General features: G+C 39.4%; 1 protein-coding gene across 16 annotated transcripts in view; it reads left to right on the top strand.

The window, feature by feature from the left end:
• The window catches only part of SLC20A2 (solute carrier family 20 member 2), a 96,815-nt gene that overhangs the window by 15,503 nt on the left and 54,831 nt on the right, over nt 1-26,481 (top strand). For 3 of the 16 annotated variants that reach the window (XM_079778579.1, XM_079778592.1, XM_079778588.1), the window contains exon 3: nt 16,296-16,361. The exons of 10 other annotated variants lie outside the window; for them this stretch is intronic. The gene's annotated coding sequence lies outside the window, so the exon portion shown is untranslated. Of the gene's footprint in view, nt 1-12,585; nt 13,595-14,901; nt 14,947-16,295; nt 16,362-26,481 lie in introns of those variants that run through there. 3 more of the 16 variants (XM_079778580.1, XM_079778578.1, XM_079778581.1) reach the window with 3 other exon arrangements.

Below are 26,481 nucleotides of genomic sequence, written 5' to 3'. Positions count from 1 at the left end.
GCCTGTAGGGGAGGGCAGTTGGGGGGACCAGGCCTGCAGGGGAGGAAAATTGGGGGGGACCAGGCCTGCAGGGGAGGGCAGTTGGGGGCGAACAGGCCTGCAAGGGAGGGAAGTTGGGGGTGACCAGGCTGGCAAGGGAGGGCAGTTAGGGGCAATCGGGCCGGCAGCGGAGCAGTTAGGCGTCTATCAGGCTGGCAGGGGAGTGGTTAGGGGGTGATCAGGCTGGCAGGCAGAAGCGGTTAGGGGCAATCAGGCAGGCAGGCAGGCAAGTGAGCGGTTGGGAGCCATTAGTCCTGGATTGTGAGAGGGATGTCCGACTACCCGTTTAGGCCCAATCCTGATGGGATTGGGCCTAAACGGGTAGTCGGACATTCCTCAAGGGGTCCCAGATTGGAGAGGGTGCAGGCTGGGCTTAGGGACACACACCCCCCATGCACAAATTTCATGCATTGGGCCTCTAGTCCTACATAATAAAAGGGTAATATGCAAATCGAACGAACGATGGAATGACCAGTCGCTGTGACACTCACTGACCACCAGGGGGCAGACGCTCAATGCAGGAGCTGCCCCCAGTGGTCAATGCGTTCCCACAGGGGGAGCGCCGCTCAGCTAGAAGCTGGGCTGATGGCTGGTGAGCGCAGCGGCAGTGACAGGAGCCTCTCCTGGCAGCCCTAAGCCCCAAGTGCTCGGGGACTGCAAAAGGGTGCAGGCTGGGCTGGGGGACCGCACCCCCTCCCCCTCCCCCACCCCCGCACAAGTGTCATGCACCGGGCCTCTGATGCGCACTGACCACCAGGGGGCAGACGCTCAACGCAGGAGCTGCCCCCTGGTGGTCAGTGGGCTCCCACAGAGGGAGAGCCGCTCAGCTGGCTCATGGCTGGAGAGCGCAGCAGTGGTGGTGGGAGCCTCTTCTGCCTCTGCTACAGGCGGGCGGTAAGGAGCGAGGGGTCCCAGACTGTGAGAGCCCCGGACTGTGAGGGGGATGTCCCAGACTGTGAGGGGGTGCAGGCCGGGCTGAGGGACCCCCTCCTGCCCCCTAATGCACAAATGTAGTGCACTGGGCCTCTAGTATATATAAACACACATACACACAGACAAAAGTGTGTTGATAATCAGAGGGAAAAGGTGGTAGGGTTAGGTGAAGGTGGGCAAAGGGGGGATAAATGGGGACAGAAAGAGACTGCTTTGGGTGACGATTATGTTTTGTTAAGTTATACACTTGAAACCTGTATGGTTTTGTGAACCAATGTCACCCCAATAAATTCAGTTTTTAAAAAAGAATGATTTATGTGTCTTAAATAAAAGACCACCTTCATGTTTTCCTCAAATTTAAAAAAAACAACATTTGGTTTTGAAATGATTACAGATTCACAGGAAATTGCAAAAAATATAGAGAGGTTCCTTGTATCCTTCACCAAGTCTTCCCCAAAGGTAACTCTAGTATAAGATCAAACCAAAAAATCCATATAGGTACGATCCACAAGCTTATTCAGATTTCTCCAGTTTTACTTGCCCAGGCCAGTTAAATTAGACCCTCTGGAAGTGGCACCCAGGCAGTGGTATTTTTAACAATGCTTCCAGGTAATTCCAATGTTCAGCCAAGGTTGGGAGCCACTGAACCAACAGGAATGGCTTCGGTGCTAATATTTCTTCATTTTAGAATGTGATAGTATTTGGGCTGCATACATTTGTGTTCTATGCATTGGACTAATGTGGGTTCCACATACCTTTTATTTATGACTCTGCTGACATGTATATTTTCCTAAGGGGGAGGGGAAACCACACTTGTGAATTGTTGGCACATTTAACTATTTGACACAACCTTAATATGTCTAACAGAAGAGTGAGTGAAGTAGAATCAAGCACCCAAAACAGTGAGAACCTCAGAATCATTGAAAGTTAAAAAGGAAGTTAGGTTTCATCCAGTACATACTATGGGTGGGAAACTTTTTGGGAAATTATTTAGAAAACCTATATGGAGAGTTTGGGTAAGAGATCTGAGTCTTTACTGGTAGGTCCTATTGTCAGCCTTATTTAAAAATTTTTTAATGTTTTACTTAGTAAGAGCCATATTTACTTGTAAAAAGTGAAAGTATGCACGGATGAATAAAAAGAGAATCCTCCACCCATGTTCACAGCCTGATATGAATTCTTCCACACATTTTTCTATATTCATAAAAGTAATTTTAACAACATAAGGTCTGTGAATTTTTTCTTTCTTTTTTAAATAGGATCATACTCTGCATTATTCTGAAGCTTGCTTTTCCTACTAAATAGATCATGGATATTTCTCCATGAAAATAGATAATAGGTCTAACTCTTGTTTAAAAAAAATGAATAAAGTCTTCCATATACCATAATTTATGAACATTCAGGATGTTTCCTCTTGTTCCCCACCCCCCACTATAAACAGTGGTGCAGTGCACATCTTTGTATATATAACTGTAGGTACCTCTGCTTTGTTTCTAAAGTAGTCTTAAAATTTTTGCTTTGATTTTGGTCAGATTTCTTAGTTTCTGGATACCTTCTCTAGATCGTCAGAATGAGTGAGTTAATGTCAGTCAGTTTCAAGTTAATTGACTTCTTTTGGGTATTAAGTTGGACATTAGATAGAAAAATCAATTATTTTTTAAATGGTTATTAATGAATCCTAGTGATCAGTTTTTCATAGGTACTAGAATCCCTAAGGTAAGGCACCTTAGTAGAAAGCTAATGGATGGGCTTCATGGGGGCCCATGATTCATCTGATATTCATTGTAAAATTTTATACAAATGAACATTTTATTGCTTTCATCAGATTTTCAGAGGGTTCTTACCCTTAAGAAGGTTGAAAATTGTGTGTGTGTGTGTGTGTGTGTGTGTGTGTGTGTGTGTGTACTTAGTCCAGAGAATCTATAAAGCACTTTGAGTTCCCATTGATAGCAGATTTTTAATAATAATGTCTTCTTTCTGTAAAGATATGGGTTTCCATAAGTTTACTTAATTTCAAGATGACAAACCTAGAAAAAACAATTAAAACCATAGATAGCAGACTCTAGATGCAGAATCTGAATAGGTTGTAATACTATTCTAAAATTAGCAAGATGAAATATACCAAGGATAAACCTTTTGCAGGAGTTGAGGAATGCTTGGGGGTGGAGGACAATCTCCGATTCACCTGAGATGAAAAAGAGCCAGGAGTTTATTTGACCACAGGCTTATATGAGCGTCTCTATAATGTGGCTGTTAAAAATCTGAGTTCGTTAGACCACACTTGATAAATTGTATTTATGTCTGTGAACCCACATTTTAGGTGAGACATTGGCAAGGGAGGGAGACATGCATAGTGATGGATTGAGAAAGTTAAAAAGGAAGTTAGGTTTTATCCAGTACATACTATGGGTGGGAAACTTTTTGGGAAATTATTTAGAAAACCATATGGAGAGTTTGGGTAAGAGATCTGAGTCTTTATTGGTAGGTCCTATTGTCAGCCTTATTTAAAATTTTTTTAATATTTTACTTAGTAAGAGCCATATTTACTTGTAAAAAGTGAAAGTATGCACGGATGAATAAAAAGAGAATCCTCCACCCATGTTCACAGCCTGATATGAATTCTTCCACACATTTTTCTATATTCATAAAAGTAATTTTAACAAAATTACTTTTGGATTGAGAAGTTATGTCACTTGAGGAACCACTGCTGAAGGCGTTTGGTTGTTGGATCTGAAGGAGAGGGTATAAAAGAACCATAGAAGCAACCCCTAGATGAGGGAATAGGAAGACCAGGGGTAGTATGTATAATTTGTATATTGTGGGGCAAAGGAGTGCTCAGTAAATGAATGAATGAATGAATGAAAATTACAAGGCAAAGAATTTTGACTTCCTCTAAACTCTGGAGAGAATACTCCAGTAGTAAAGTGGGCTGCCCTAGAAAGTAATGAACTCCCATCAGTGGAGCCCTTTAAGCATAGTGGCAGGTGACTGGGATAGGGGCTATAGAAGGGATTCTTGCTCTAAGTGAAAGATTGTGCAACAACAGGACTTCAAAACTCTTAATTGGAATTTTATATTCTCTCACGTGTGTTAATTCTAAAACAGGAGAAAATTCTAGGATAATATTGTAGGCTTTTTAAAAGTACTTTATAGGAGGAATGCTTTTGACTCAGGCTGTATGATTTTTAGTTATTTCAAAAATACTTAAGCGTTGAAGTATAACAGGCTTTTATTTGAAACTACAGTGCATAAGTTATTCCACTGTTAAACCTGAAGTAACTAGTCTGGACTTGTGGAGTGTGGTTCAAGTTTTATTTGTTACTTTTCGAAACCACATTCTTTTCAAGCTACAAAAAGACTATAAAGAAGGAAATTTCACCACTTCCTGGCTTCGTTGTGGCCTCAGGAAACACAAGACACTATCTCCCCTAGACTGATTGTTCTGAATTCTGACTCTGATAAAACACTGTGTGGAATTTGTCTCATGCTTTGTCATTTACCTAGGTTTGCACTCAAGTTTGCATATTTCCTGGGAAAATGTATCTCTGATATTTGTTTTAAGTTGGTTGAGACAGAAATAGCCCTTATTTCTTCTTAAATAATTGAAATAACATAACATTTTATATATATATACATATATATATATGTGTGGGTATATATATATATGTGTGTGTGTGTATATATATATATATCTTTAAAAGAAAAAAAATTCTGTGTTTTAGAACAGGTTGGGAGCTGCTGCCACTTATGACACCATGGTTTCTACTCCTTGTTGTGGTGCCAGAGAGTCTAGGTTAGGGGTAAAGAAGATAGGCTCCCCCACTTACTGCCCACGTGACTCTGATCTCCCATATCTGTGTCCTTACTTGTAACGGGAGAGATGATAGAGCTTATACCAATGGCATGTAAGTGTCCTCACTTGCAAAGGAAAGATGATGCTAGAGCTTACAGCACTGTGAGAAAGCACTTGGCACAGTGCCGGGCACATGGAGAGGACTCAGAAAACCTACCGTATTTTCTGCTCTCACCTTTTGTGCTCCCATCTGTTTTTTTCTGACTTAACATATATTGTCATTTTTTATGTCTTGTACTGTCTTGAACACATCATATCTAAAACTATTTTTTTTTCTATCCTTATTCCCAAACTCATCTCCTCCTAACCCGACTCCTGCTTAATTCTCCTGTCTCCTCTTTTTAATTAATGGCGACTACCTGCCAGAGGTAGTATGAAAAGATACTAATATTGCAAATTCTGGAGTCATACTCTCTGGGATTAAATTCTTCCTCCACCACTTATCACATGTAACCTTGGACAAGCTACTTAATGTATCCAAGTCTCAGTTTCTTCAATTGTGAAATAGGTCTGATGGCAACCTGGCCTACAGAATTGGGGAAATTCAGTGAGATAAATGCTTGTTAAGTGCTCACACTATGATTCCTGACACTTAAGTGCTCAATACCTGTTACTGATAACTCTGAAGCTAGAAATGAATGGTAGTGTCATCCTTAATTGTTTTCCTCTCACCTGAAAGTCGTCAACGCTATGGATTCTACCTCAAAAGTCTCTCCTCCTTTCTCATCATTGCCTTTAGGTCAGGGTTTCTTAACTTGAATCCATTACTCATAGAGGTTCATAATTCCCAGAAAATATATGTACATTTTTGACATGTGCATTTTTCCCAAGGGAAGGGCTTTTAGCCTTTATCCTTGACTTTCATACAGGTCAGTGACCCATAAAATGTTCATAACTACTGGCAGACTTTTACCTCATGCTTATACTCAGTAGCCAATAAATGGACATTTCCCCCTAGTCTCTGTGCCTCTAATCTGCTCTATATATTATTGCCCACTTAACTTTTTTTTAACGTGTTACATCATCACCCTACTTATACAGATGTGTTGACTTCCTGTTGCCTACAGTGGTGGTTCTCACTCCTGACCACATACTAGAATTACATGGGAAGCTTACTGATGCCCTGTCCTAGACGAACTAATTGATACTAACTAATATCAGGCATCAATATTTTATAAAGCTTCCCAAGAGATTTTATTGTGTAGCCAGAGATGAGAGCTTCAGGGATATGGGATAATGAACTAATGTGTTAGCATGGCACGTAAGGACCTCAACAGCCTAGCACCAGTCTACTTTTTCAGCCTAATCTCCTACCTCTTCTCCCATTCATATCCCATTACTTACACTCTAGACACGTACTTTTATTTTGCTAATTTTAGAACATGCTGTGTTGTTTCCTGCCTCTGAGCTCTTGCCTGTACTGATCTGCCTAAAATGCCTTTTACCCTTTCTTTGCCTGGTCATCCTATATAATAAAAGCCTAATATGCAAATTAACCAAACAGCGGAACGACCGGTGGAACGACCAGTAGCTATGATGTGCACTGACCACCAGAGGGCAGACGCTTAAAGCAGGAGCTGTCCCCAGCCCACAGGTCCCAGACCAGCCAAGGCGGGTGCCACGGAGACCCCTCAATTGTCCTGCCAGTCGCCCCACAGAAGGAGGCGACCAGTGGCAGGGAGGCGGGGCCAGCCTGCGAGTAAGCCGGCGCCCTCCCCCTCGCCTCCCCGATTGCCCTGCCGGTCACCCTGCAGAGGGAGGTGACTGGTGGTGGGGCCAGCGAGTGGGCAGTGCCTGGCCAACCAAGGAGGTTGCCAGAGGGACCCCCCCATCACCCCTCCAGTTGCCCCACAGATCGGCCAGGTCTAGGGACCCTACCCATGCACGAATTTCGTGCATCGGGCCTCTAGTTTCCATAGAAAAACCTTTCCCAAGCCCCAAAGAGAATTGCAGCTCTTTAGTACAAACTCCCATTATAGGCCCTACATTGTACTATAATTATTTGTGTATCTGTCTTCCACACTACTCTGAACTCTTAGAAGGTAGGATCCTTATTTATTTCATTTTTCTAGTCCTTGGCACCAGGTTAAGAAGCTCCCAGAGAGACTAATGGTAAGTAAATGAGAATGAACAAACAGCCGCCTACTCGGGCAAATCAGAAATCCATGGGGTAGGGGAATGTATGTAAATATGGCATACTAGAGGAATGCTCAGCAGAAGTTTTATCCTCTATTGCTTTTTCCTACTTTTATAAAAAGAAAAGATCACAGTACATGAAGTTTCCCGTCTGGGGCCAGGAAAGTTGAGACCAGTTTTGAAAATACCTCCAAACGTTGCTGAGCATTATTGAACATGTAGCATAAAGTCGTGTTTGTCCCCTGGGGCTCAGAGGGATTTCTGAATGAGAAATGGAGAGCCAGCCTTTCTGATGATGGCAGCTGTTTATTTTGCCCAGTGGATTATCCTTACTTAGTTACTGATTTAAAGATACCCTTATATGGACAGTTCACCAGACATTATATGTTTCTAATTTTGATCTCACCCCTGGCCTTTGTGTTTTAGCTACTGCCTAGTCCTTCTCTTGGCTATTTTTAATACTTTTTTTTTTCTCCGTCTGTCTCAGAATTGTCCAACACATTCTAAAGAATCGTAACTCAAATGTGACTTATTCTTTCTGTTTCTTCAGTGTCCAGAATTAAGTTAAAGATGATTTGAAAGAGATTAATTTAGTAACTGGTCTCATGCTTTGGGGGATGTTTTGGGTTATATTAATTATTTTTCCTGGACACTGACCCACCCCTACATGTAGGAGAAGAGATAGCTTGTTTAATACTTACACAAAACACAGTGAGTACTAACTAGTCTGATGTCGTGGTTTGGGTGTACCTTGTTGTGGTTTGCTTTGTATGAACAAATAGAATATCCTTTGTTTAACTGGCTGCTTAATATTTTATAATCTTAAATCTTTTAAGCTTGAATAATAAGGACAATATTTTTCTTAATCAAAATCAGAATCATAGTTGGAATTTATTAATATGCTAACCTTTTATGCTTCCATTCATCTTATTTAAAAAGAGTTTTGTAAGCCTTAAAGAAATCAGATCTATCAAGAGCTCCTCCTTTAAATATGGCTTACAAGAAAGGATCTCCATTTCAAAACTTAAAAAGAATAATTTTTTGTCATTTTAAAGAACAGAAACAGGAATATAATGTCAACATTGAGGAAAACAACTCTTCCAATGGGAGCAGTAGGTCTGAAATGGATAGTTGTCTCCTATTTCACTGTCTACAGTCAACCACAGACACCCCGGTACTGTTTGTCCTCTCTTTTTGTGAACCAGGGCCTCTGTAACGAGACTGGTCTCTGCTGTTTCTGAGAATGGCCTCGTGGATTATCACATTTACTGGGCTATTATAGTTCTTAGAGCTGAGTTGTTAATCCTGGTTTTTTGTTTGTTTGTTTATTGCTGCTACTTTAAAATGATCACTCATTGAAGCACTTTTTAAAATGAATTGTTGGTGCTTAAGAGATACAACCATGTACATCAAGAGAATAGGTTATACAACCCTGAAGAAACTAGCCACCAACTGGGTTCTTGTAGCCAAGGGAAGTTAGAATCCCTTAGGAATATTTCATCTCTTTTAGTTTGGGATTGATTTTGAACGGCTTACCCTAAAAGTGACTACTTTTCAATTTATCTGGTTGGGAGTAAACCATATTCATTTACAGCAAAACTACTAAAAATTAGAGAATAAAATATTGATTTCAATATCTTGGTAAATTGGTACCAAGTGCTGTGTTCTACCTCACACTTGGATATCTGTCTACCTTTTGAACAAATCTTAGATTTCCCTGTTCATATGCATATAAATTGGTACTCTTAATCCATTTCTGAAGAATTGACAGGCTAACTAGCTATGAAGTATGCCAGTGTAATCACTCTTAAGGCTAGCATGGAGAAGTCATTGCTTTAGGGTATATATAGTTGTAGTATTGAAGGACACATAATATTTGTTTCAAATGATGGGATGAAATAAATAGAACACTTACTGTTTCAGCAATTTTGTAATCAGCATATCACTACTTCATTTTAGTTTAACATAATAGTTGATATGACAAAAGTAAATATAGTAATCAAGATTGAAATTTTTTATAAAATTGTAAATTTTAAGAGTAAGATAGGTAAGTCTTAAAAGGTTTCATTTGGAAGCAAAGGAATGGAGTATTTTAGACTTTTTGAAAATTTGCTGCATAACGGACCACCTAATACTTAGAAAAACAAACATTATGTCTCACTACTTTATAGGTCACCCAAGTGGTTCTTCTGGTTTGAGCTAGCCTGGCCGATCTCTGTGGCTAGCTGGCCGCTTGGCTGGGGCCACATGGTCTGGGGTGGCCTCACTCATGTGAGGCAGTCGTCTTGCTGGCTGGCGCATCTTTGCTCCATGTGGTCGTCTCATCCTCAGTAGGTTAGTAGGGTTGCTTCATGCGGTGGTCTCAGGGTTCCGAAGTGCAGCAAGAGAGCGAGCCCCAGTGGGCCTGCACTTTTCAAGTCTCTGGGTTCTGTTTGCTGTTGTCTTGCTGGCCAACCCAGAGTCAGTGTGGGGAGGGACTACCCAAGGGTATGAATGTAGGGAAGTGGGAACAAATAGGGGTTATCACTGCACAATCTATCAAGGGGTGGAATTTGTACATATATGCTATTTAGTCAGTGTCCCTACATTCTGTCTCAGCCTTAGACTAGCAACAAGAGGTGATAGAATAGAGAAAAGTTGATCAGGCTGTCAAAGCTACAGAGTTTTCAAAGAGAGAGTTTATAGACCCTTGGTTTCTCTGAAATACTTAATCATTTGACCCCCCTTTCTACTTTTTTTTTTTTAAGCTTTGAGCTATAAAAATAGGGCAGCTTTAATCCTCACTCAATAAATATCCCAAATTGATCTTCAGCAAGGACTATATTCATGTAGAAGGTGTGTGATCATATGGCTATGGCTGTTCATGGAAAGCTCTTATGTGCCTGGGCTCTGTGCCCTTTTCATGGGCTCTCTGAGAGTTCTAACTCTCCCCTTGATGTCAGCATTAACACCGTTTTACAGGTGAGAAAGCAGACTCACAGAGGCTGGCTAAGTGGCCTGAGGTTATATAGCTAGAGGCTGGCGGACTACATTTTGAACTCAAGTCTTTCTGACCTCACAGCTACAATCAAAGAGTTTCTTTCCTAATGGATTGGGTTTTTTTTTTTCTTGTTTTTTTTTAATGCAACATGAAGCCTTTGAGTATTTTATGTCTTCTCTGAAAAACGAAACCATGGTAAAACATGAACTGTTTCCCCCTTTCTACTCTTTCCCTACCCTACCACCTTCATAGTTGGACCAGATAACCAGGTTTAATCTGAAACTGATGAATAGCTCAGAATGTAACTTTACTGCTAGTTCCAGATGTCACTTTTAAATATTTTGGAATAACCAATCTCTTCATGACTTTTCTAAAGTTCCAAAATAAAATTCAGAATCCCGAGATATCCTGGAACATCTATTTAAAATTTTATTAGAAAATAACCTTTATTTAAAAAATAAACTGTGCTCCCCGCCCCCATCCTCACATGTGCTCCTGTAGCTTGTTACCAGTAACTGTTCCTACTTACCAGAACGTTGTATTTGCCTGGGTGGGCACTGGCAGTGAGCTCCTTGAACACAGAGCCCTAGTCTTTCCTGTCTGTATCCCCAGCACCTAGTCCTGGAATGGGAATATTCCCATATTTGTTACATCCTTATAGGGGAATTCTATGCCTAGGAAGAAATTCTTTTCTTCTTCTCTTCTTCCTTTGGTCTGTTTGTCCTCCATTTAGTTCTTCCTCCTTTCTAAAAACCATTTTCCTTTCTCTTTCTGTCTGTCTCAGTTCTTTAGCTTTCCATTTTCCCTACTATCTCAATAGTCATTTTTTATTTGTTTTGTTGATAATCCTCACCCAAGGATATTTTTCCATTGATTTTTGAGAGAATGGAAGCGGGTGGAGGGGCGGGGGGCCCGGAGAGAAACATCGATGTGAGAGAGACACATCAATCGGTTGCCTTTGCACAAGCCCCTAATGGAGCTGGGGACAGAACTTTCGACCCTTCTGAGGGGGGCGGGCGGGGGGCGGGGAAGCAATACTCCATCCATTGAGCCACACCAGCCAGGGCTCATTAGCATATTTTATACTCATTACATGTTGACATGGTAGTGTCTTGGATATAGAGTTAAATAAAATGTATTATTAAAATTAGTTTCACCTTTTTATTTTTACTTTTTTAATGCGACTGTTAGAAAATTTAAAATCATATGTAGCTGCTCTAGAGAATCTATATCTAGGTTAATTCATTCATGCAAGTTCATAAAAATAGTTGTTTTTCTTTTGTTTTTGTTTTAATTCCATGGATCTATTGGACTAAATGTCCCTTAGATCACCACCCTCCACTGGCATAGTGCTGCCTGTCCCTCCTCCCCACTACCAAAAGTTCACGAGAAGGAATGGGAAGAATTTATCTTGCTTTTAATGATGCACAGAGATTTTTCTCTACTGGTATAAGTATGCCTGGAACAAAAGTACAGTTGACTCTTAAATTATTTTCACTAACTAAGAGGAAGCAGCAGGGTGACTAATGTAAATTGGAGGATACACTATTTTCTTTGGAATGTATTAGTTCTTGCATTTTGGAACAGGTGTGGCCACTGTTGAAAGAAACAGCAGAGTCATACTCAGCATGATCATAAGGAACTGGCTTCAGTATAATCGATATAGGAACCGTCATATTGTTCTCTGATGAAAAATTCGATGCAGAAATAAACTTGGTGTATTTGCTTTTTCTTTCATAGTTCAGTAGAAAATAATGTTTTCTACTGAACGATGATGTAATAGGATAAGGGTAATTGTGTTTAAAATAGCCTCCCAACATCCTCTTTTGGCTTTTAGAATTCCAAAGTAAGTTTGCTGTGGATCACTGAGGAGTAATTATATTAATCGGAGGTCAGCCATCTTTTTTCGCCTTTGGCACAGAGTGGGAAATGCCCACTTCCAGTGCCTTTGGGTTGGGGTGGTGGTGTCACCAGCCACCGTCTCATGAGGGTGGAATGGGTGCTGGCTACAGCTGCCTGAGATGGGTCAGAAGGGGTGGAATCCCAGACTAGCAGCTACAGTTTTGTACCGACAGGAGGGGGATTGTGCTGGTGGTTACCAGCTCATGCCAATGACAAGCACCGTGTTTGCCACTTGGGGTATGCATGCCACAGGTGGACAGTGCTTTATAAGGACATGGTCAAGTCCATGTTACAGGACACTTGCCTGCAGTTGTGAGTTAAGTGAGCCCCTGAAGCTCAGACCTGGAATTTGAGAGTTGAGTTGAAGAAATCTCTTGAAGTCTAAACTGACATGACATTTTAAAATGAGGAAAACAACCAGCTCTGAAAAGATCTACCGGATTATAGCTAAATGGAATAAGGAAGACGTGTCAGAGAGAGGCTAGGAGGGGGTTGTGATAATCCAATGTTGATTCAGAAAGAAGCCTTGGACAATCATTGATTGAATTTCACTGTTTACCATCTGTTTTTTAAAAATGGGAAAATGACATCTCCCACAGCTGTTCGGAAAGTTGATTGATATTTGTAACGTGGTTTGATATTTTTCATAAAAGTGTTCAGTAAGAGCCAAATGTGTCATCAGAACTTAAATGTCTAAAATAAACTAGCCTGAACCATCTTGAATAGATATTAAGCAGTTCTGTTCTGTGTCTTTGGTATAAGTTATACTTAGTAAGGGAGTTTATATTTTTTAAAGAAAGTTCCATGTTACTTCTAACTTTCTTTTGAATATTAGCTATATACTTGTGTTCTTTAGCTGTTAACCTGAGCTTCAATATGCTTTATAGATAGAGAAGATCTGTCACTTACGGAGGACTATTAACTAGTACAGCCAGCCAGGCAGTTAAATACACTTCAAAATGCTTCTTGCCAAGGACAATGTCTTTTGCAAATATTTGAGATGTTTGTTCTCAGTTGTAATTTATTAGTGAACCTGTGTCCTCATAGCAATTCCTTGTGAGGTGCAGAAGACAAAGCTAAAAAGCAAGCAAATGAAACACGTTCATTATGTAGGAAGGGAAAAGGCTTTCTTTCAAGGCGACTTATCGAGAGACTCAGTGGTATGTGTGCTTGTTGCCTATTTAACTTCACATAGTACCACTCTGGCCACACTGAGTAATCTGACAGAATGTCCTCTTACCAGGCTTTTCCTTGTGAAGTGCATACAGCACTGCCACCTTGTTGCCAAAGTTTTGTCTGATTTGAATGTGCTTTAAAAATCAAGTGAGTGCCTGTAGAGAAAGAGAGCTTACTCTTTCTTTGTCAGTACTTGCAAAAACAACTTAAAAGAAGTTAGTATCATTGGACTGAATTCAGTAATTAGCATAATCATGATGCTGTGTATTGTTCACCAGAGCACGCCCCTTGGCCAAATTTCCCATTAAGAGGACACCAGCGTTGTCCTAGTGAATAAATCCAGGCACACACGATGCGAATCAGCTAGTTCCTGCCGCTGGGGTGCAGTTAATTTTAGCCAGGGTTTGTTCTATGAGTTGTAAAACTGTTTACTCAAGTAGAAGTTAGTAAGCTGAAATGTGACTTCTCCGGCCAGCGTGATAGGATATCTATTTTAGACTTCAGATTGTGTTCACGAGCGAGCGGGAGAGCAGTCTTCTGAAGAATCGCGGCTCAGATTTCCTTTGAAAGTACTTGTAAGTACTGGAGAATTTTTAAGAGTTCTCTTTGTTCTTTTCTCCTTAAATCTTCTTAATGTTACTATAATAGTCATTTTTAATTTCTTAGGAAAACCAGAAACTTTGGGGTGAGTGCTTTAGAGGATTCTAAGAATGCTGGCAAGAGGTTTTTCTGCAAGAAACCTGCTTTATTCCAGTTTTCCCAAGAGAAAGTATTTGATTCTTACTATTTTTATCTTTGTAAGGCAATCTGTAGATTATTACTTATTTTATCTGTTAAAGTATTCGATTAATGGAAATGGTTGTATCACTGAGCTTTATTTTCTATGGTAACCTAATTTCTGTGTGTATTATGTTAAAAGGATTCCTTTTATATTATACTTATCCTGAGCTACAAGCTATGGTCCAGAAATAATGAGAGAGTCAAATGTAATTTTGTAAAATGTGTAAATGGACAGTTTTTATCTTTTTAGGGAGGATTTTCTACTCAATAATAAATCCATATATTCCTAAGGAGAAGCACTTAAATAAAATACTTTTAGAATGAAGGCTTTAGAAAGTAATTGAAAGCATCCTCTGGAAGTTTGAGTTAGTTATCTAAATTAATCAAGGGCCATGAAGTTCTCTAATTTTAACTGCTCTGAATTTAGCAAGTCATTGCCAGCGTCAGTTTGGACTGAAGAAAACTGAAGATTTTAATAATGAATATTTTTAATTAAACCTGAATCACCTTGTTTAATTTGAAGTGTTTTAATTCAGAGAACACGGACTCCATGCCAAAACAACTTGCTTATAACAGAGAGCCTTTGGTAAAGCAATTTCTTTATCAGTTAATGTGTAAATTATATCCCCTCTAGGAATATTGATTTTAATGGAACAATTCTAATAGGCTGTGTAGTAGCTGCTTACCAGGCGTCCCAGTCTCTCTCTTCGCTATGAACAAGGAGGGAGGCATGCCCTCAAATGCCATTTTCCCATTTTGAAAGCTTTATTTAATGACTTCTTTGTTATTATGTGTTGTCTGATTTTAAATCCAAATGACCTGAGGTGTCAACAATGAAAGGAAGTGTTTCACTGCTACATTTAGTAGGAAAAGAATGTAAGAAGGGAAAAAAGAACTGAGCTCTTGGCTATTTTTGGAAATAAACTTTTTTTAAAACTTAAAGATTTTATTGAAGGAAAGAGAGATTTGCAGTCCAGATTAATTGTAATTATAACAAAAACATCTGTAATATCTTCAGCAGTAAAAAAGACTTTGGTTCAGCATATTCTTCATAATACATACTTTATTCAAAGAGAGTAACCGTTCTTATTCTTACTTTTAGTTGTCAGTAAGGCGCCATCAGAATCTCAGTGGAGTGTTTCTAAAGGTACACTGTTTTTACTACTCGGAAGCATGTGTTCTTTTAAGAGTCGCTAAAAAGGCTCATAAACACTTTCAGAGTGTTTGTTTTAATGATTTATGGGCTGTGAGAGAGTGATACAGGTGAATGAAAAAGGAGATAATTTTTATTATGTGTCAGTGTCTCTCATGTTTGCTGGTGCTGTGACTCTGCTTCTTCTTAGCCTGTGTGCCTGATGAAGTGATACTGGTTATGGTTCCTTCATGAGTAGAGGCTCTGTTGACTAGTTATGACCTTGGCCATGACAGTTCACAATGAGCTCAACTCAGTCACAAATGCGGATCCAGATGCTGAGAAACACAGGCGGCTTTGTGGCCTATACAAATGTCCAGGAGCCCGTGGTCTCAACCATGTGCTATGCACTCCTGCACCTCCATCGCCATCGCTGTCATGGTCATTAACTTAGTGCATATCTGTCCTCTAGTCCTGTTTAAGTTACTTTCAGTGGTGGCCTGCCCTCTCCTCCTACTCCTTTACCTCTCAAAATAGTCACAAACCAAGAGGCTCTGACAGAGTAGTTCCTGACTGCAGTAGATTTATTTGCTGTTACTTTATACCTAATGACTAGCCTTCTCTTCTGAAGCTTTGAGGGACTTTTTAGGGAAGCAAACAGCAATCTTTTCTCTGTGTCTCCTTCATCCACATGAGGTGTTTAATAGGTAACTTGGCTGCATAGCTATATGGGAACTTACGTTATCTAACAGGTTCCCTTTGTTTTGGAGCCTAATGCAAATGCTCAGTGATCACATCTCTAGAACGTTCTCTTTCAAAAGATTTTGTAGGAACAGGCTTTGCTATATTGAGTTTCAACTGTTCTAACTAAAATGAAAGAACTGTGAGCAGAGGGATGCCTTCCGCTTTGCCTGTCTTGTATATAAGTAAGTGGTAGGATCTGCCTGTGGGCAGGAATGCTGATTTCTCCTGGAAATACTGGGTCTGTTGTTATTATTTAGCATGTATTAAGCACCCCCAGAGCACATACAATACACAAAGAAAGCATAGTTCCTACTCTCAAAGAACTCACATGCTAAAATTAGGCAGGACACAGAGGCTGGGCCCTTGACATGCACACTGAGTACACTGGCAGAAAGAATATGGAGATGAAGAAAAGGAAAACAAGATGGTGTGGGAAGGGTGAAGGATAGCTTGTGGGTTAGCTTTCAGTTCATGTGGACTTTTGCCCAATTGGATTAGGACAGACTGCAGTGCCACTTGGGGTGCCGGTACTCTCTCTTCCAACAGCTGGGCAAGTGATGAAAACGAGTGAGAAGACTGACCCCAGAAGCCTTATCCACAACTTCTGTTCTCTATTACAGTGTCCCCACTAAGGGAAGGAGTTTCCGTAGTTTGACCTACACCTGGAACTGGTACTGTCATGTGAAGTAGGTAAACTTGGTATCTTACAAAGTCCAATAAATGTAAGAAGGGTCTTCATGTAATTATCTTTGGATAGAATTCTGAATTTGGGTTCCAGATTTTCTCTCCTCCTGAATTGCTATGCAGTAGAACAATTTACTTGTCTCTGTACTGGTTTAGGATGTTGAGTCAACTGTTAAATTAGAGAAGTGCTTTGAGCATCTCAGAAGAAAGGCATTATGAAGGTCAACGAAACATTACTGCAGCTCATAAAGGAGTCAGAAGAGCATGAATCAGAAGGGAGCTAATAAGGCAAGCTTGGGTATTGGAGATTAAGAAACAGGAGTATACTGTATGAATCTGTGAGTCATTTTCCCCTTTATCCTCAGCCTCAGCCAGCCTCTGACTAAGGATCTGGGTCTAGTTCATGTCTCTACAACTAGAAGAGACTTGGAGAGAGCGCTCAACAAAGAACCTTTAAAAATGATTAAAGGGTTGAAAAATGATACCTATAATAAGATGTTAGGGAACTTCTTTTATTTAGCCTGGCAGAAAAAAATGGCTAGGGACTCTTGAATTGTTATTCAAGTATATGAATGCCTCAATGCCAAGGAATAATGACCAACTGGTATCTATTTCCATTGCAAATATAAGAGTTCAGTCCAGTAAGGGTTAGGTTAGAACTGGGGTCCTAATATGCGGTCCCAGTACCCTCAGTGCCAGTACCATCTGGAAACTTGTGAAAATGCACACTCTCAGGCCCATCCACCAGCTACTGATTCAGGAACTGTGGGAGTGGGGCCCAGCAATCTGTGTTTTAACAAGTCCCCCCTGCCCCCCAATGATTCTGATGCACATTAAAGTCTGAGGATCACTAGACGAGATCTGAAAAAGAGTATTATAAAATAGAGAGTTTGGATCCTGAAATCATCCAAAAATGGGCTTTTATTTCTTGGCAATGTTTTCAGTATTCTCTCTGAAGTCAGGAGATAGGTGACCTCTCAAAGTCCCTTCCAGCTCTGACTTTGCTCTGGATTTCCTCTGGCACTTGCAGAAGATTAATAATCAACCAGGAGAATTTTGCAATTACTTTGCTGAACTTAGTAGTTAAGGCAGTGCCCATTTCAAATGAGAATCAAATGAGATAATGTGATAGTAGGAACGTTGTGTTACCACAGGTATCCTACTTATCACAATGTTGTTTAATAGACCCCTTCTTCCCCATGTGACTTTTTCACAGTCATCAGAAGGGAAACTAGGGCAGAGGTCAACACAAGGAGCCCCTTGATGTTAGCCCGCAGACCGATGGCTAGATCAGTCCGTTTCCTCATGAATCCCATTTCAGAAGAAAGGTAAGCTGTAGGGAAAGTTTGACTTCGCCCCATTTTCCCAATTCTGTCATTTCCATAGGAGGGGAAGTTGGTGGGTGAGCAGTTTTAACCAGCTGCAGGAATGGCATTCCTCACCCCTGCGGTGGTGAATTTCATTGGGCACCCAGGAAGGAGGGGCGAAGTGGGGGGATCCCAAGAGGATGCAAATACAGGATGACACGTTAGAGGTGGAGGATAGGGAACTATTTCATCTTAACATTTTGTATCTGCGGGAAACAGCCAATGGTACACATTATTAGGGACTTCATACAAATAAGTGGTTATTCAGTTGAATGTCCTCTCCCATGTAATTAATTATCTAGAGCCAGGCAGTTGGCAGTTCTTACCTTTGCCAGACAAAATAGTTATTCCTAAGAGTCCCTCTAGTTATCCCAACCTTGCACCCCCTGCCACTTTTTATTTGCACCTGATATAAATGTATCTTAATTTAGTTATGTCTTTGCCCTTTGTGTATTTTTTCCTTTATGCTTTTGCTTGACAGAATTGTCTTGGGTTGAAAACACAAAGTGCTGAAAGTGTGCCTAGTTGTTACACTTTGTATAGCATTTAGTACAATAAAAGCTCTCTGTGATCATAATGAAGAAAGGGTTCTCTGAGGACATGTTTTGCCAGTGCTGCTCAAAAAGTATCCCACAACTGACGCACTGCTGTCTCCAGCGTAGACGTGCTCTCCCTCGGCCAGGGCCTGTGGCCCTAATGTTTTAACACTAAAAAAATGAGGATAGGAAGAATCCTTGGCTTTTATAACTGTAATTACACATTTGCAGAGTATTAAAAATTCCTTGAAGTGAGAAAAGACAAATGAAGACATTCTGGCTCAAACTAGTTTGCCTTGTAATGGGAGACAGAGGAATAAAGGTGGCAAGTGTGTATATCGACGCTGTTATACAATCTTGGGACCTTGTTATGTTTGAAGAAACTGACCTCTCAGACATTAAGCTGCCTGCACTGTTTTTTCCTACATCTGTGTCTATTTACAGAGGATACGGGGCCCTGTGAATGTGGTGGTTGCACACTGATAAGATATATCTCACTAATCCAGAGGGCAGAGGTTGCTGATTTTTAATACCCTAAATTAGTCTCCGAATGTAAAATATTTTCTTGAAAACCTGTAATCTCTCAATCACTTTATATCCAGTAGGAAAATTCCAAGTGGTTGGTTGATTTGGTTCTTAATGATGGCAGGCAATGGTGATTATTATTTCTATATAAGGAAAAATTACCAAGTCATTTATTTTAGGATTTAGCTCTGGCAAAAATAATTTTGTTTCTAAAATCAATCTTGCCCTGCCTGGTTGGCTTAGTGGATAGAGTGTCGGCCTGAGGACTGAAGGGTCCCAGGTTCAATTCCAGTCGGAGGCTCATGCCGGGTTGCAGGCTCGATCCCCAGCAGGGGGCGTGCAGGAGGCAGCTGATCAATGATTTTCTCTCATCATTGATGTTTCTATATCTCTCTTCCTTTCCCTTCCTCTCTGAAATCAATAAAAAAATATATTTAAAAAGTATAAGTAAATAAAATCGATCTTATATCTAGTCCACATGTGTCATTAAAAATAAGAGTGGTTAAATGGTACCCAGCCAGCGTGGCTCACTGGTTGAGCGTTGACCTATGAACCAGGAGGTCATGATTCTATTGTGATCAGGGTACATGCCCAGGTTGCAGGCTCGATCCCCAGTAGGGGGCATGCAGGAAGCAGCTGATCAGTGATTCTCATTTTTCATGTTTCTCTCTCCCTCTCCCTCTCCCTCTCCCTGCCCCTCCCTCTCTGAAATCAATAAAAGTATATATTTTTTAAAAAGAGTAGTTTTAGTGGTTTAGGATAAATTTTGCCTCATTATAGTTGTTCAGTCAAGAAAATTAAACTTGAAGAGAAAGAAGGAAAATTTGACTACACAAGAATTACTGACCTAATAATTCAATAAATATCCCCAGAAACAACCTAGTAGGAAACTAGTTAAATAATATATGGTGTTGCCATATAATGCAACACCACACAGCCACTTAAAATGATGATGCTAGATCTATTTTGAGTAAAACTAGCAGGTTACAAAATAAATATGTGTGAACCATTTTTTAATGGGAGGCATTTTTAATGGCTTTCATTCTTTTTTTAAATGGTGTCACTTATGCACATGAAAAAGGAATGCTATGAACCAAATGTAAGCAATAGTTATCGCTAGTAGATGAGCTGACGTGTGATGTTCTACCCTTTCTTTTTAGTTACCTATTTTATATATTTTTCTTCAATGAGCATATAATACTTAATGTAATAATGAAAAACGTTCTTTTCACAAAAGAACTATGTAATTCATTTTTGTTTTAACTTTTGTGTTTTATTTATTTTGGTAGTGGCCTCTCAGTGGTTTATGTGAATAATGCCTACCCCAATGGATAAAACTAGTTCACAAAAATGTGCACATAAACAATGGTTATATTGCAATGGTAGGCCAGGAGCATTTCTCCTTGCTTTATTTTCTACTTTTCTGTAGTTAACAAATTTTTATATGTATGCGTATTATTTTTGTAATGAAAAAAATCTGACTTATTTTTAAGAGAGAAACTTGAGATCTAGGCTCCGGGGAAGAGGCCCATACAAACTGACATGTAGCCATTAATTGATAATGATTAATCCTGTTAATTCTACAGTGTGAAAGGTATTCAGCAAGGGTCTGCTTTCACTATTTACTGTTCTGGATGTTCAGTGAACTCTAATATGATCTCAAATTGTCCAGGATCTCAGGTTTTGTATTGTTTGGAGAGCAAAGGAAGGGAGCTGGGGAATGCAGCATATTTTTAAGCCATTACAATAATACTTCTGGGGTTAAGTTTATCCATTTAAACTTTTTAAGGGACTATCATTCTAGATCTTACATATAAAGACAGGTGGAACCATATGCCATAGACCTTAGATAATATTTTGAGTGATGGTGATGAGGGATGATGGAAAGAAAAAGTCTCCTAGCTAGTGTTTCCAAAGCACTTATTTTTGTAGTATCAAAGTGTATCTCATCATTGTTTACGAAAAGTGATACCACTTTAACAGAGTGCTGGTTCCCTCAATTATTTCTGCCCAGTGCTGCTACGATGACCTTGTGGCCTTAATCTGAAGGTTATTTTGAGTAACTGTTTTAGTATTAGGGGCAATTGATTTAAGAAAATCTTGAGCATAAACAGTAGGCCCCCCTTTCAGCCCATTTAGTATGGTGACATGTGAGAATAAGTACTTTTGATGGTTATTTAAAGGGTCTCTCTTTGAACTGCGTGCCTAAGCCTAGGCCTAAATGAGTGCAACCTGTCACCAGGTTTACCTGTCCATAGAGGTTTAGATTGAGATTGAATTGAATCCACATTCAGCAGGACTGATACCTTAAACTTTATTTAAAGCCAAAGAGCTTTAGGAAGCCAAATAGAATCTACTATCATGTACTACCTACCATACTTTGGCCTAACCCTTGGTTCAGAGTCTTTGTTACTCATATAAGAGTGTTGTCTGGAATATTTGGAACTAAGAAAACTGGTTTTTCAAATTTCCTTACAAAGAGTGCTCATCTTTTCATCCTCTCCTTTCTTTATTATCCTGCCTCTTTCTCCTGCAATCATATCTTAGGAATAATTGTTTAATTCCTCTCTCCACTATTGGCTCCTTGTAGAAGTAAGGACACATACGACATGGATTTATCTTCATTTTCTCTGGGTGGAGGTGGGGGAGAGATGTGGGTGAGCTATTTAACCCAAATAGTCAGATATTCAATGGATCAAATACTGTTCCCAGTGAGAATTATGGTAGCCACATCAGCATGTCATCGCTGCCAAGTGATTTCAACTTAGGTGAGTCACAAAGCTCTACTGCACAGGATGAGCACAGATGTAGGAAATGCCACATGCCGCCTCAAGATGAAATAACTGGGTGGTTACGTTTGATTAAAGATGTTTGTTAAGCAAGTTGAGTGGCTCAAAGGAAAAAGGAACATCTTTTTAAAAGGGATAGAGCAGATGATAATATTTCCTGAGACTATAGACTAAGTTAGAAAAAGTAAGAAGACTGGATGGTGTTTGTCAGGGTAAAGGGTGACTTTTGTAAGAGCCAGAGGAAAATCCATCTCAGCTTAGGATTTGGACTGAGTTTATTTTCTTGCTTTTTGGTAATTTGTTTGTTTTTGCCTTTACTTGACAACGAAAAGCAAAAGTAAGAGAATATGAATGTACTCAATATAGTGAGGTGATTGGGAATTTACAGATGGGACCATCTATTATTAAAAAAGGTTTTTGGGTGTGTGTGTTTTTTTAAAGAATGATTACTGTAGACTTGACTTGAAATTGAAGTGGTGGCTTGAGCAGGAAGAGAGGATTGTAGTGATGTTCTGTCACTTTCTGCTTCAGCCTACTGTGCATAGTTAAGTATCCTTAGGGATTTGGAGGGTAGAGCATCCAGCCACACACCTCTTTCTGTCAGGCCTGATTTTTGCCATCTCTAGTTTTGTTTGATTCTCCCCCCCCCCCCCCCCCCCCCCCGATCTTTGAGTCATAGTGTCTTCAGGCTCCATGGGACTTGTCAGTAACAATTAAATAAATCCAGATGCTTACTTGAACAAAAATGACTTGAAGACTGATCCAGAAGAAACTTCTTTTGATCAGGTACAGGAATACCTCGGAGATACTGTGGATTCAGTTCTAGACCACACTAATAAAGCAAATATCCTAACAAAGCAAGTCACATGAATTTTTTTGTTTCTCAGTGCATATAAAAGTTATGCTTACACTATAATTACTATACTGCAGTCTGTTAAGTGTGCAATAGCATTATGTCTACAAAAACAATGTACATGCCTTAATTAAAAATACTTTATTGCTAAAAAATGCTAACCATTTTCTGAGCCTTTAGTGAGTCATGATGTTTTTGCTGGTAGGGAGTCTTGCCTCCGTATTGATGGCTGCTCACTGATCAGGTGGTAGTTGCTGAAGTTTATGGTGGCTGTGGCAATTTTTAAAAACGAGACAGTGAAGTCTGCTGCATCGATTGACTTTTCTTTTCATAAACTCTTTCTCTGTAGCATGCAATTATTTGATAGCATTTTATCCATACTTCTTTCAAAATTGGAGTCAATTCTCTCAAACCCCGCTACTGCTTTATCAACTAAGTTTACACAATATTCTAAATCCTTTGTAATCATTTCAACAGTTCTCACAGCATTTGCACCAGGAGTAGATTCCATCTCAAGAAACCACTTTCTTTGCTCAACCATAAGAGGAAACTCCTCATTCATTAAAAATTTTATCATAAGATTGCAGCAATTCAGTTACCTCTTCAGGCTCCATTTCTAATTCTAGTTCTCTTGCTATTCCCACCACATCTGTAATTAATTCCTTCACCAAAGTCTTGAACTCCTCAGTCATCCACGAAAGTCGGAACCAACTTCTCTCAACCTCCTATTAATATTGATATTTTGACCTCTTCTAATGAATCACAGGTGTTCTTAACAGCATTTAGAATGGAATCCTTTCCAGAGATTTTCAGCAGATCCATCAGAGGAATCACTATCTATGACAGCTATAACCTTACCAAATGTATTTCTTTAATAAGACCTGAAAGTTGAAATTATTCCTTCATCCATGGGCTGAAGAATGGATGTTGTATGAGCAGGCAGGAAAACAACATTAATCTTGTTGTACATCTCTATCCGAAGTCTTTGGTCCATGTCAGTGAGCAATAATATTTTGAAAGGAATCTTTCTTTCTGAACAATACGTAGGTCTCAACAGAGGGCTTAAAATGTTCAGTAAACCGTGTTGCAAAGAGATGTGTTGTCGTCCAGGCTTTGTTGTTCCATTTACAGAGCATAGACAGTAAATTTAGCATAATTTTTAAGCGCCTTTGGATTTTTTGAATGGTAAATGAGTATTGGCTTCAACTTAAAGTTACCAGCTACACTAGAACCTAACAAGAGAGTCAGCCAGTCCTTTGAAACTTTGAAGCCAGGCATTGACTTCTCCACTTTAGCTATGAAAGTCCAACATGGCTTCTTCCAATAGAAGGCTGTTTCATCTACATTGAAAATCTGTTGTTTAGTGTATCCACCTTCAGTAATTATCTTAGCTAGATCTTCTGGATAACTTGCTGCAATTTTTATATTAGTACTTGCTGCTTCACCTTACACTTTCATGTTATGGAAACATCTTGTTTTCTTAAACCTCAAGACCAACCTCTGCTAGTTTTAAACTCTTCTGCAGCTCCCTCACCTTCTCCAAGCCTTCATAGAATTGAAGAGTTAGGGCCTTGCTCTGGATTAGGCTTGGACTTAAGGAAATGTTGTGGCTGATTTGATCTATCCCGCCAAAGTACTAAGACTTCCTCTATGTCAGTCAAAAGGCTGTTTTATGTTCTTATCCTTAAAAATAGCACTTTTAATTGCCTTCAAGAATTGTTTTTTCCATTCACAATTTGGCTGTTTGGCACAGGAGTTCAAGCTTTCAGCCTATCATCAAGATGCTTTTAAGTATTAGAATGATACCTCTTTTAAAAAGTTTAATCTTTATTGTGTTTTGAAAGGAAATGACCCCAGTAGGTAAGACTATAATAAGAAAGATTTTGTTTTCTATCTCCCCATTAAATACTAAGTAGTGAACTTCCAAAAAACTCAGTGATCAAATTGGATTCAGCTATATAAAAGCAATATGGATATAAAGGTATCTTTTTTTTTTAAAGGCAAATCCTGACCACTTAAAAAAAAAGTTACAGTAAAGTCTACTCTTTCTGGTATACAGCTCTATGAGTTTTTACATATGTTCAGGGTTTTATTACTACCAAACAGACAGGATACATAATAATCCCAACTCTACAAAGAGTACCCTTGTATAGCTAGCTCCTTTATACTTAGACCTTCCCTCCAACCCTTAATTCCTGAACTGTGAAAGTAGTCTCTAAGCCCTCCATATGGTAAAGGCTGAAAATCGAACTAGCTAAGGGGGCTTAAGTACAGTCTTTGACCATTAAGTGGCTTTTGTTGTCCCAGGGGTGATCCCTAGCAAGCCAGACTAAAATATAAATACAAAGGAAAAAAAATGGGAAAAGGGACATCAACAGCTGCACCCTGTAGGGAAAGACTTCACAAAATTGGGTTCAGCCAAATAAACGACCAAATAAGAACAACAAATCTCGGGGGGTGGGGTGGGGTGGGGTGGGAATATCAGTACAGAGTTGCTACAATATATTTTCTAAAATGTACAGTTTTTAACACAAATTTTTGAGACATAAACTGGAAAGTGTGATGCATACACAGCAGTAATAAAACAGACAATAGACACTGCTTTTGAGGGGACCCAGATATTGAACATAGAGGACAAAGACTTCAAAGCAACTATTACAAATATGTTCAAAGACTTGGAAGAAATTATTCTTAAAGAGCTAAAGGAAGCTGTAGTATCAGTGACTCATCAAATAGAGTCTATCTTTAAAGGAATAGAAATGATTTTTTTTTAAAAAGGACCAAATGCAGATGGGACATCAAAAGCACAAGCAAATGGATAAATTGAACATCAAAATTAAAAGCTGTACATCAAAGGACAAAATAAATGAAATGAAAATATGTCTATATAATGGGAAGAAATATTTGCAAATCATATATCTGTTAAGGGGTTAGTATCCAGAATATACATATAAAGAACTACAATTTGATAGCAAGGAAACAAACAACCTGATTAAAAAATAAGCAAAGACGAATAGGCATTTCTCCAAAAAAGATATACAGATGGCCAATAAACACATGAAAATATGTTCACCATCAACACTTTATTAGAGAAATGCAAATTGAAACCACAATGAGATATTACCTCATACCCATTAGGATGGCTACTATTACAAAATAAAACAGAAAATAACATGCTGGGGAGGATGTGGAAAAATTGGAACCTTTGTGCACTGTTGGTGGGAGTGTAAAATTGGGCAATCACTGTGCAAAACAGTATGGCAGTTCCTAAAAAAATAAAAAAACAATTACTATATGTCCCAGAAATTCCACTTATAGGTATATACCCAAAATAATCAAAAGCAGAGACTTGAAGAGATATTTGTACACCCGTTTTAATAGCATATTCACAATAGCCAAAAAGTAGAAGCAACCCAAATATCCATCGACTAATGAATGGATAAACAAAATGTGATATATATATTTACACACACACACAGAGTGGAATATTATTCAACCTAAAAAAGGAAGAAAATTCTAACTCATGCTATAACATGGATGAATTTTGTAGGTATTATGCTAAGTGAAATAAGGCAGTCACAAAAAGACAAATACTGTATGATTTTAAGTACATCATTCTTAGGGTGGTCATATTCACGGTGATAGAAAGTAGAATGGGTTGTAAGGGGATGAGGTGAGGGGGAATGAGAAATTACTGCTTAATGGGTATAGAGTTTCTGTTTTATAAGATGAGAGTCTAGATGTGGTGATGATGTTTGCACAATGTGAATGTACTTAATGCCACTTAACAGTACAGTTAAAAATTGTTAGATGGTACATTTTATGTATACGTTACCACAATTACACTTCTTAAAAATATATATATTTCTTTTATTGGTTTCAGAGAGGAAGGGAGAGGGAGAGAGAGATAAAACATCAATGATGAAAGAGAATCATCGATTGGCTACCTCCTGCATGCCCCCCCCCCCCCCCACTGGGGATCGAGCCCGCAACCCAGGCATGTGCCCTTGGCCGGAATTGAACCTGGGACCCTTTAGTCTGCAGGCCAACGC

This window comes from Cnephaeus nilssonii (genome assembly GCF_951640355.1).
Source record: "Cnephaeus nilssonii genome assembly, chromosome: 8".
NCBI classification, from domain to species: Eukaryota; Metazoa; Chordata; class Mammalia; order Chiroptera; family Vespertilionidae; genus Cnephaeus; species Cnephaeus nilssonii.
This window is presented reverse-complemented; position numbering and strand designations above follow the sequence as displayed.